At 36.1% G+C, this 12,208-nt stretch overlaps 1 long non-coding RNA gene across 1 annotated transcript; it reads left to right on the top strand.

Moving 5' to 3' along the window:
• Window positions 1-561: 561 nt before the first annotated feature.
• LOC141520082 (uncharacterized) lies at window positions 562-9,940 on the top strand. The gene is made up of 3 exons (XR_012477539.1): window positions 562-841; window positions 4,006-4,212; window positions 9,616-9,940. It is a non-coding gene; the product is annotated as an uncharacterized LOC141520082 (long non-coding RNA).
• Window positions 9,941-12,208: the final 2,268 nt, after the last annotated feature.

The raw sequence follows: 12,208 nt of genomic DNA, 5'->3' as shown, positions 1-12,208 counted from the left end.
ATGACAACAAGGGAATAACTTAGATGATATCTCTGTGTTTTTCTAGTCCCCACAAAGTCAAATTCATGAGGATCATGAAGTCAATGAAATATTTATATAAACATCCAAAGGATTTTAAGATTTACCATAAATTGTCCTAATTTGTGCCCAAAATGTGAACTTTGTCAAGTTGCAATCTCCTTGCAAGACAAAATTTACAGTTGGATCATTGAGTTTAAATTAGACTCTGAAAATAGATGCCATTTCATTCAAATCCTGGACATAATTATGCTCTAGACAGCTCATAATGTGGTTTAACAAAAGTGTTACTGGTTTTAAGACATTTGCAATTATACAATTAAATTAGAGTACTTGAAAAACCAAAACTGTTCTAAGTTAATTAATGTTGAAGGTGGAAGAGCACACAAGAAAATGAATAGCTCTGGCATTCAGTTAAATGTTGAAGTGGTTCATTGGGGGGAAGAAATGAAAGCTGTTTACTTGGAGCACAGACATCCAACAAAAAGAAAATTCCTTCTATATTGTTGAATGGTATAACTTTGTTTTTCTATTTTTCAGGGGTTTTAAGTACTTGCTTCTTCCTTCACCTGAATCAAGAGGCAGTATGGTACAGTGGAAAAGAGGAGTGACTTTGGAACTAGAAGCCCTGAGTTCAAGTCTCTGTCCTCCTTACTACCTTGGAACCCGTGGGCAAGTTAGTCTCTGTCCTCCTCAATGTTCTCTACCTGTAAATCGAAAGAGTTGGATGACTCTCAAGTCTTTCAACAAGAGAACTTCCATGATGTCCCTACTCTCCAACTCTGCCTCCAACTTTGTGCTGGTTCTACCTTTCATATATGTTGTATGTATATAAGTTATTTGCATTTCTTTCCCATTATAATGTGATGTTCATTTCAAAGATTGTAACCTGGAACTTTCCTTTCTTTGTAGCCTTAGAATTTAGCACAGTGCCTGAGACATAGTAAAGCAATGCTTGTTGACTGATTGATCCCAGCAGTGCTTTCAATTATAAAACTATAAAAGACAGATGTCCCTATCAAGTAATAAGAACTGATATTTGTATAACCCTTATAAAGAGGAAAAATTATTACCATCCTCATTTTATAGATGATGAAGGACAAGTTGTAGTGGAAAGTCATCCAAAGGGCAATTAAAAGATGTGGTAGGTGTGAGTAGCCTATAGCACATTATTCATAAAGCATTGTACAAGAGAAGGGATGAAAAGGAAATCAGTTATTTCATGAGAACAAGGGATGTTCCAGTGTACTGGCCACATACTAAGATAGTATCCATCCATTGTCAAAAATTTAGAAGAAGATCCCTAGATTGTAACTAGATCCCCTGGGAAGGTGTTTATGGTATTTCAATTCAATTAAAATATCCCTTCTTAGGGGTAGCTAGGTGGCATAGTGGATAGAGCACCAGCCCTGGAGTCAGGAGGACCTGAGTTCAAATCCAGATTCACAAACTTAATAGTTACCTAGCTGTGTGGCCTTTTTCTTTGAAAATACTACAAATCAAGGTTAGATTTATTGTTTGGTTGATTGTTTAGAATTGATAAAATGATAGAGAATCTGAATAATGTCGAGTAACTTGAAAATGTGTGTGTGTGTGTGTGTGTGTGTGTGTGTTTGTGTGTGTATTTTCAGGGAAACAGTTGTTAAACATATCCCTGTCTATGCTTATAAACTGCTTGCTGCCTTGACCATAGGATATGTTATATGACTGAGTAGTAATGAGCATGTAAGAAGGTATGCAATAGTTATAACTTTGATGACAGTTTTTGAAATCTCCCCTATTTTCTTGGATCATGGAATCCTGATAGAGGTTACAAGATCCTAAAACAACCTTTTTCATACCATAAAGTCAGTTCCCATTCCATTTATACCTTACTCAGTAGTCTAGGTGAACAACTTTTGGAATTTCAGTGCTTCTGGTATAATGGGAGGATTCTGTGATCAGGGAAACTCCATTAGTACTTTTGAAACTACTTGAAAGTCACCCACATTTCAAGTTTAAGAGAAACTGCAGTTAGGACATAGGAGTTGGAATCTGAAAATTTGATTTTGAGTCTTAGCTTCAACACATACTAATTATGTGGCCTTAGGCAAGTCAATAAATCTTCCTGAGCTTGTTTCCCTAAACTTTTGCAATGGATCCAACTAAGGTAGCCTACATTTTTGAAGAATTATGAAGTTGGAGGTAGTATTCTGAATTGGTGCTTCCACTCATGGAATTGAGAAGTCCTTTTATGGAGGACTATCATTGTTTTAAAGTCAAATTCCTTGTAATTTGGAAAACTCTTATAAGAAATAACAGATCATTATATCTAAGGTAGAATAAGAAGACAGTTCAGAGTGCTGAACATGTGAGAATCAAGATACAAAAGTTAAATTTAGTTGTTTTGAATAGCTTGCATTCAATAGACCAATAGAATTGGGCAGGCATTGGGTCTTGCTTCATCTTTTTAGACCCAGGGTCTAGCATAGTTCCTTGAACAAAAAATGCTTAACAAATATTTTGCTTTGAATTAAATTGGATCTTAGAAAGTCTTCCAACCTGGAAGAGTGTATATATGTGTGTGTGTGTGTGTGTGTTTAGCACTCATGCTCTTGAAGTCAAGTTAATTCAGCAGTCATTTATTACTTGCCTACTATGTTTCAGGCACTGTGCTGGAAGAAGTTCTCTTAGTATCCTTTACCAATTCTTATACAAGAATACCTAGTAAGAATCATTCTCAAAACCTAACCCAGTATATTGTGAGGGTGGCCATGTCATGTCACATCAGTATTCATCTGTTTAGAAAGTATTTATTTAAAACTCACCATATTCAATGTGCCTCTCTAAATGGTTGTAATTTGACTGAATTGGAGCCCTTTCATCAGGAAGAGTTAGAACGACTAATGAATCCATGACTGTAGCCTCTAACACCAAAGCAATTGTAGGAATCTTTTTGTGCATCCTTACCATGATGACTTTTGGTTAGTTTATTCAAAAGATGCTTCAGACTTGGTTCTCCCAGGTGGGTGCATTGGAAAATGTCTTTAACTCCCTTTTCTCAGCTGAGTATAAAAATATATAAATGGTAACTAGTTCTGTTACCTAGTGATATTACCTAGAATGACAGTCCTAACTTGTCATTCTAGGCTGGGTTAGTTTTTCCAGAACTGTCATGTATGATGCTTTGTTTCTTAGGGACCAGAATGGATAGCTAAGAAATTGAATAGAGGTTAATGACACATGTAATCTGCTATCCTTTATCCAGTTATGTGCCCCTAGTTCTTTCAGGTTCTTATATAATCCTGTAGTTTGAGTAGCTTTAATGCTGTGTTTTTGATCCTTGAAGGATAGAATTAGACTAACTTTCATTGATTCCTTGGTAGAGGGGAACTCCCTCTACCAGTACTAGTCATCATCATCTCTACAAAATATAGAGATTGTGTCAAGACTCAGAGTCTTGTAAACAGAGTAAGTTAGTGGAGGAACTTATAGTATAGATCTCCCCTCATTTATTTATCTCACTATGTGCAATTCTAATCTGAATCTTCTCATGAATACTACCTCTAGTTCCTCAATGAGAGCCGATGAAAATAATCCTTTTCTGTTGTTTCAAAGAATCTTGAAAACCAGAACAAGGACACAATCAGAGTAGCATAATGATTTCATTGAACTCAAAAAGGCTGTAATTTATGCAAATAGCAATTACTCTTCTTGATGATCATTACTATGAATTTCCTAGATATGTTCAGGGCAGTACATTTTATGTAAAATGTATTTTTTTTTAAAAAACCATATGGGTACTAAAATGAATATCCATTTATTTGGATCTGTCTGTTTTAAGAGAAGTCTATCCTTTGGAGGAACCTTTAATTTTATATTTATATGGCTGATATCCAAGCTCATAAAATGTAGAGACTATAAGCAATCAACATTAGTTATAAATTTAATCCTGCCTAGGGGAATCATTATCATCATTCTCTCTAACAAATTTTGAATATATTTCAGGTGATAAGATGACTGCATGCCACTGAATACCATAGTCTCTGAAGAATTAAAGTTGATTTCCCCAAAGAGCAGTGTTAAGGAACATTGCGAATGTGAGAAGACTTCACGATGTTACCATTGAAGATTTTATTTTGTCATTGCAGAAGAGAAAAGATGTTAAGGATTATAAAGAAATACTACCAGAAAGGAAAAAGGATTTATAGTGAAGTAGGTATACTATATATATACTTACATACATACATACATATATCTCTATCTATCATCTATCTATCTATCTATCTATCTATCTATCTATCTATCTATCTATCTATCTATCTATATCCATCTATCTACTTTGAAGCATTAATAACTTGAAATGGCACTCAGACCTTTGGGATATATTGTGCATGTTCTACTGGTATCTTCTTATTGAGATAAGTAAAGGAAGATTCCACAGTATTTTTGGTGGACCTCTTGTGGAGTATTCATGAGAAGTATTGGATTAGAATTGCACATAATGAGATTAATAAATGAGGGGAGATCTGTACTATAAGAAGCAATAACTTGATTGAAGAAATCACAGATACAGGGAGGTAGTCTGGAAATATAGGAGAGACTTTGGAGTGAGAGCATTTGGATTCAAATCCTGTCTCAGACACTTGCTATCCATGTAACTTTGAACAAGTTATTTTAATCTCATCTGTATAATGAGAGATTGTCCTTAATAGCCTCCCCTCAGAGATATCTGTTCATTTCAAATCTATGATTCCTTTTTTTTTTATTTTTTTGCAAGGCAAATGAGGTTAAGTGGCTTGCCCAAGGCCACACAGCTAGGTAATTATTAAGTGTCTGAGACCAGATTTGAACCCAGGTACTCCTGACTCCAAGGTCAGTGCTTTATCCACTACGCCACCTAGCCGCCCCCAGATCTATGATTCTATGAGATATTCAAGTTTCAGGTAGAAGCTTTTAATATATGAGCAAGAAAGGATGAAGACTTAACATATTGAGTAATATAATCAAATAAATAAGAAACACACAACAGTATTAATGTGGCACATAATTAATATGTCTAAGCCCAAGTGCTTTCCATCACATCTTATTATAATCACTGTTGCTTTACACTACTATGACATTTAAAAATATTTCCTCATATTCCTATATCTATAATTCATATCAATAGTCTTGCCTCCTCTTAGCACTTGTGATTCTTTGTGTCCCTATATATCTAACTGTTCTTTGGTTTCTGTCCTTCACCACTGGTTCAAGATACGAGAAACTCTGGTCTAGGACTTGAAATAAGTTATTAAGTAGGTAGATTTGGAAATGAATTCCCACTAATATGGATATGGATAACTTCTGATTGATTTTTTTTTGATATGATAGAGAAGGGTTCACAAACTGGGGCTCTGTGAACTTTTTTTTTAAATGTCTACTTGCATTTCAATACATAATTTCCTTTTGTAGTCCTATATATTTTATTTTATGCATTTAAAAATATTATTCCGGGAAGAGGTCCATAGGTTTTTACCAAAATGCTATATCAATTCATCTCACACACACAGCCACACACTCATACACACAGACCGACACACACACACTCACAAGGTTAAGCATCTATAAACATGTATAACCCATATCATATTGTTTGCTTTATCAGTGAAGGGGGGCTTGGGAGAAAGGGAGAGAGAAAATTTGTAACTCAAAATTTTAAAAAAATGTTAAATAAAATATTAAAAAAAGAATCTATATGAGAGAATAAGGGAAAATAAAGGAAAAAAATCAATATCCTGAAATGGAGAGGGAGCAGGGAGAGTAACCTAAGCAATATAAAATAAAGATGAGTAACAAAACTAACATAAATTTCTTTTCAGTGCTATCTTAGTTCCTGATTTTTCTGGTCCCCTTTCTTGCTTTCACTGTATACTTCATTTTCCCTTTATTTTTGGATATCCCTTTGCTTTCAGAGGTCGGAATGCTAAAGATGGCCAGAAACAAATGGAAGTGAAATTAGATGAAGACTTTTCCCTAAATGGGAGATGGACAGAATCCATAATCAAATCAATGTTTTCCATCCATCCATCCATCCATTTATTCACTCAATGAACATTTATTAAATGCCTACTATGTACCAGGCCCTGAGAATACAAAGGGGAAAAAGAGGCCCCTGCCTTCATTGGATGTACATATTTTCATTATCACACAAATATGTAATTATAAAATATATTCAAAGGAAACACACAGGATTTGAATGGGGTAGGGAAGTCATAAGCAATACATCTCTTAATTTTTATATATATGTATATATGTTTATATATACTTTTAAGGTTCAAAATTATTCAATTATATTCATATATACATAATTTGTTTAGCATTTCTCAATAGATAGACATCTATTTTATTTCTATTTTTTTTATTAATATGAAAAGTGCTAGAGCTGGGTTAAAATATGGCCAGCTGAAGAAGAAACCTTCTTGTCCCAGAGCAAGACAAGTAAGAGGGATCTCAGAGACCCTGAAATTGAGTTTTTTGAAGGTTTTTCATTGTTATTACATTATGATAATAATGATAATAATAATATCAATAATAATAGTAATGATAAATTGACTTGAATCAAAATCATCTTTTGATGCTTTGTCATGGCATGCAGATGATACAGAGTGTTTATTTATTTGTTAAGGTTTTGCAAGGCAAATGGGGTTAAGTGGTTTGCCCAAGGCCACACAGCTAGGTGATTATTAAGTGTCTGAGGCCAGATTTGAACTCAGGTACTCCTGACTCCAGGGCCGGTGCTCTATCCATTGCATCACCTAGCCGCCCCAATACTGATTGTAAGTTCTTGTGGGTTGTACCAAACCAGAAAAGCTCCAAGTATGGATTTTGTGATGAAGCATATGTAATGATCATTCTTGCCAAGTTTGAAGAGGCTTATCAACAGATTGTCAGAGGGTGATAAATTTTTTTGGCCATGAGAGCTCTCAGAAATAATCTGTGAGTCATGGACAGGTGATCTATGTCTGTGCAGGAGTACTCACAACAATGAAACAAGGGCCCCTTGAAATATTGAAAAAATAATAAATCTCACTGTATAAGAAATCCAGAAAGATGGACTTAGACTCTTCCTGGATATCAGAATTTGTACTTTTTTCCCCTTGTAATAATGAAAACCATTATATTATAAGGCCCTGGTAGTCATCGTTTTGTCATTTCTGCTGGTTCTTAGGAAGGTACCTACAATGAATAAGTAGAACTAAACGTTAATCTCCTGTATTTCAACTTCCATAGCTGGTACTTCTATTAATACAAATCTAGGCAGACTCTGAATAGGCTTAATCTCGTGGAAAGGCTAGGAATTTCACATGGGATATAAGATTATAAGATCATTGACTGTGAGTTGGAAGGAACCTTTGAGATTACTGAGTCCAACCCCCTCATTTTACAAATGAGGAAACAGACCTAGAGAGGTAAGATAACTTTTGCTCAGAATCACACAGCTAATAAATATCTGGGGCAGAAATTGAAGCCAGGTCTTCCTGACTTCAAGTCCAGTACTCTAGCCACTCTGCCTTTCCTACCCAGTAGTACTTGAATCCTGGCCCATCTCAAGTGATACATGCTTTTCACATGAACTGCCTAGGAATTGGATTAAGCCCTTTCTCTTGGCCCTCATTCTTAATAGCATTTGTCTAGCCCTCTCTTCCAATACCTTCCACCAAATAACAAAAATATTGACAAAAATAATAGAAAAGATGGCAATTACACTGCCTCTAACCCCTCCCTGCCTCAGGTTGTCACTGTAACAGATAAAAACCTATTTTATGGGAGACCAACCAGCTGCTACAATTTCTAAAGTAAAGTTTATTTGCACAGAAAAATAAAAGCAACTTTTTATGTGTCACCCTGCTGTGAAGAAATATGATTCCTGTCCTCTTGCTTCATATTATCCTTCCTTCTCACTGCACATTTATATTCTGTTTTGTCTGATCACCTTACAGAGAGGATTTCTGATCTTGACTTCACCTTCTGCTCCTGTAACATCCCAGTTTTCAAATGGTCACTTGCCATTTGCTATTTATTTTTTTGGGGGGGAATAACTTATCTTATAGTTTAAGCATACAAGAGCCTAGCCTCTTTCTCCACATCCCCACCCCCACCCAACCCTTCCTTGCTGTGTAACTGGTCTCCCATGTGATAGCGTCTCCTCGGGAAAGCTATTCTTTCATGCGGCCACAGAAACCAGCATTGATCAGTGGAAAAGTTCAAGGTAGCAACTCATCAAGCACAGCTTCAATACTAGATTCCAGACAAGGTCTGCAATAAATAAGACCAGTAACAAAGCATCATATTTCCTTCTCACACAGAAAATCAACAATGACAGAGTTTGCAATTTTGGTATTCAGGCACAGTGTCTTCTCTGTGGCCAAGACAGTTGAAAGCTCAGAGACTTGTCCTTCAGAGAAGTTAAATTTTTAAAAATGAATTTTAGGAGCACTTGTTTTGGTTACAGACAAAAATGTAATTTGGAATGTGATGCTAGGAAGAGATTTGTCAGTGTGTCTGCTGTCTAGGGCTTGAATCAGCCAAATATACTTAGTACTATAATAGTATTAAGAATTCATGGTTAGAATATATTATTCTCTCCCTAATTTTAAGAGATACATCTCTTCCCCCTAACCCCTCTACCCATAATAACTGCAGGATATCCTTGTGAGTCTACAAAAAAGGACATGCTATTGCTGTAGGTAGATAGGGAGAAATTTTTTTCAAATGGCAGTGTGATAAAAAATATACACCCTATGAGTCCCTCACAGATTATTGCTATTGATTTCTTTCCTTGAGACGTGGAAATGTTACCAGATGGGGTGTTAGGTGGTAGGTGTGCGGGTGCAAATGCAGTTTATTACTTGCTGTCTAAAAATCAGTGAAAACCTTTACAATTTTGTGGGACTGTACCATTTACAAAGGTAAATCTGAGTCCTAATCCAGTGCTTTTGCAAAGCTAAATAATATACTACAGGCAATGGATTGATAGTCAACTTATCTTTAAAGGAAGTAAACACCAGGGCAAACCCAAGAAATGAAAGAGCATTACACAGATTTTCAGGCGTTTGTTCAGTTCCATCTTATCAAAACGTGATCTGTCTTAAGTTAATTTGATCAATTAAATCGACGTATGGCAATCAAATTTCTGTTTTGTTTCTCTTCCTCAGCACTCTCTGCCCACCTCTCCTTTGGGTTTCTTCTGTGTCTGATGCTGGTGGAAGTGTTAATCAAATAGCTGCTGGGTTTCTGGAAGTCAGGTGCCTGAGTGTACAATGCACAGCAACTGTGTCTGGCCCCCTCTGGGACGCACCCATTAGGAAAAAAAAAAGGCTGACCTTCTGTCACTTTCCTTCTCCTCCCTTTTAATGATTCCTTCTATATCCTTTTGAGAAGATCTTTACAGCCCTTTGACCCCTGTTAGAAGAAGAAGGCTTAAACAGCTAAAAGTACCCTCTGCATCGGTGCTTGCCAAGGAAAGCTCAAGAGGCCTTTTAGGAAATGCCAAAAGATAGTCGCCTATGTTTTCAGTGTATTCAGAAGACTGGTCCAAACTCAACACAATTTTCCTTCTAATTTGTTTGGTCATAGCATCTATTTTGTGCCGAGGGACCCCCTCCTCCAACCCCCACTTGTCAGTGCCACCAGAATCGACATACTTGGAGACTGGCCTACTTTTAATGATAACCCTTGGACTGTGCTCAAGCTATTGTGTTCTTTGAAAAAGAGCGATGGGAAAGGATAACCGAGGTAGGTCATTAGTTCTAATTCTTTCTAGGCTGTATCCTCCAGACCTGACTGTTTTTTTTTTCATGGACCTTTAACCATTGCTATACTGAATTATCTTGTGCATAGAAGACTGAAGGGAAAGAAATTAGTTTCAACACATTTATGCAGGGCCCCTTACTGCTTTTTATCTCTGTCCTTGGTGCTGAAGTAGAGCTTGGTGAATAAATCTGAAGGACATTCTAAGTTGTGTGAAGTAGTCACATTTTTTCTGACAATTTTTGAGGCAATGGATAAAGTCTGGCCTTAATAATAAATCTTGTCAGAGTCCTTAGCCTATTATCAATTTCATCAGTGTTATGAACATCTTATAAAAGGATATCTGGGGGCGGCTAGGTTGCATAGTGGATGGAGCACCGGCCCTGGAGTCAGGAGTACATGAGTTCAAATCCGAACTCAGACACTTAATAATTACCTAGCTGTGTGGCCTTGGGCAAGCCACTTAACCCCATTTGCCTTGCAAAATCCTAAAAAAAGATATCTGTATAGAACAGTTAGAACTAAGAAGAATGGTTAGAAATATGGTAATTCTTTTAATACTTCTGAGAAATATCTGATCCTCTCACTTCTTGAATTTAAACAAATTATTTCATAGTGTGTTGTAAGTTATTTCATTGATTATACTCATCCTGGGAAGATTTTCTTGCTCTAGCTTTTGTTTCATGAAACAAAATTTATAATGTCTGGATCTATGAATTCATGGTGGTTCAGGAATGAACTTGAAGAGGCAGGAATGAAGATATTGGATTGATGCTAAATGATGAAATATTTGTCAAGATTTGGATTAAAAGAGGAGAAAATTAAAAAAACTCACAGGATTGTAAAAATTAGTTGGAAGCCAATTTAGATTAATAACAAATAGTTCACATAAATAGTACTTTAAAGTTTATTTGCAGAAAAATTTATGCAGATTATCACATTTTATTCTCAAATAAACCTTGTGATGTATCTGCTTTCTTTAGTCCCAGTTAGTAGATGAACAAATTTGAGGCTCAGAGATGGAACTTATTTGTCTAGAATCATACAACTTGTTGGAGACAGGAATTGGACTTAGGTCTCCTTGAGTAAAAGTCCAATGCTCTGTCTATTATGATATACTGCCTTTTCTTCTAGAACTTGTCAGCTAGTGTGATTTGTCTAAGATCATGCAAATAATAGGTAGCAGAATCCTCATTAGTTTGACAAAGGATCATTTATCAAGCATTTATTAGCTCATACAGTGCTAGGTGAAGGGTACAAAGAAGAAAAAGATACAGTTTCTTCTTTTGAGAAGTTTATTTTGTATTGGAGGAATACAACTTACACATGTGTGAATAAATGCAAGATAATTTAAGGAGAGGAGAAAATTAATATTGGAGGTAAATAGTGAGGGCTTTATGGAGGAAGTGATGGCTCAACTCAGTTGATAGTTAAAGGAAATTAAAATTCTGAGAGGTGGAGATGAGGAAGGAATGTATTAAAAACAGAGTGGAGGCTTGTACAAACTTTCAGAGCTAAAAATAGAACAATAAGTTTGAGAAAGTTAGTGATCCACTTGGTCTTTAGTAGACAATATATGAAGGGGAGTAATGTGAAATAAATCTGGATAGGTAGATTAGCACCATTAGATGACTAACATTACATATCAGAAATTCAGAGTTTGTATTGTATTTTAGATATGAGAGAAAGCCAGAATTATTTTAATAGAGATGACATTTAACCTGTGCTCTGACAGTTGTATGGAAGATAGATTAGAGAGGGGAATACTAAAGGCAGGGAGATCAATTAGGGTAGTATTATAATACTTTAGAGAAGAGATGAAGGCATGAATTAAGAAGGTGGATATAGGGGGCAGCTAGGTGGTGCAATGGATAGAGCACCAGCCCTGGAGTCAAGAGTACCTGAGTTCAAGTCAGACACTTAATAATTACCTAGCTTTGTGGCCTTGGGCAAGCCACTTAACCCCATTGTCTTGCAAAAAACCCCCAAACTGGATAATTTAAAAAAAAAGCAAAATACTTGGGGCGGCTAGGTGACAGTGGATAGAGCATGGAGTCAGGAGTACCTGAGTTCAAATCCAGCCTCAGACACTTAATAATTACCTAGCTGTATGGCCTTGGGCAATCCACTTAACCCCATTGCCTTGCAAAAAAACTAAAAAAAGAAGGTGGATATATGAGAAGAGAGAAGAGTATATATGGAAGAAAATGGTATGGAGGTAGAGTTGACAGAACTTGGCAAATGATTGTATATAGCCAGGTAAAGGCAAAAGAAAAGTCAAGATTATAAACTGACTGAGTGGGGTGATGACAATATTCTCAAGAGAAATGGGGAAGTTTGATAGAGGGGAAGATTTATAGGGAAGATGGTGAATTACATTTTGGACATATTGAACTTCACATGCAAATGGGAAATCCAG

Source organism: Macrotis lagotis, chromosome 4 (genome assembly GCF_037893015.1).
Source record: "Macrotis lagotis isolate mMagLag1 chromosome 4, bilby.v1.9.chrom.fasta, whole genome shotgun sequence".
Classification (NCBI taxonomy): Eukaryota; Metazoa; Chordata; class Mammalia; order Peramelemorphia; family Peramelidae; genus Macrotis; species Macrotis lagotis.
This window is presented reverse-complemented; position numbering and strand designations above follow the sequence as displayed.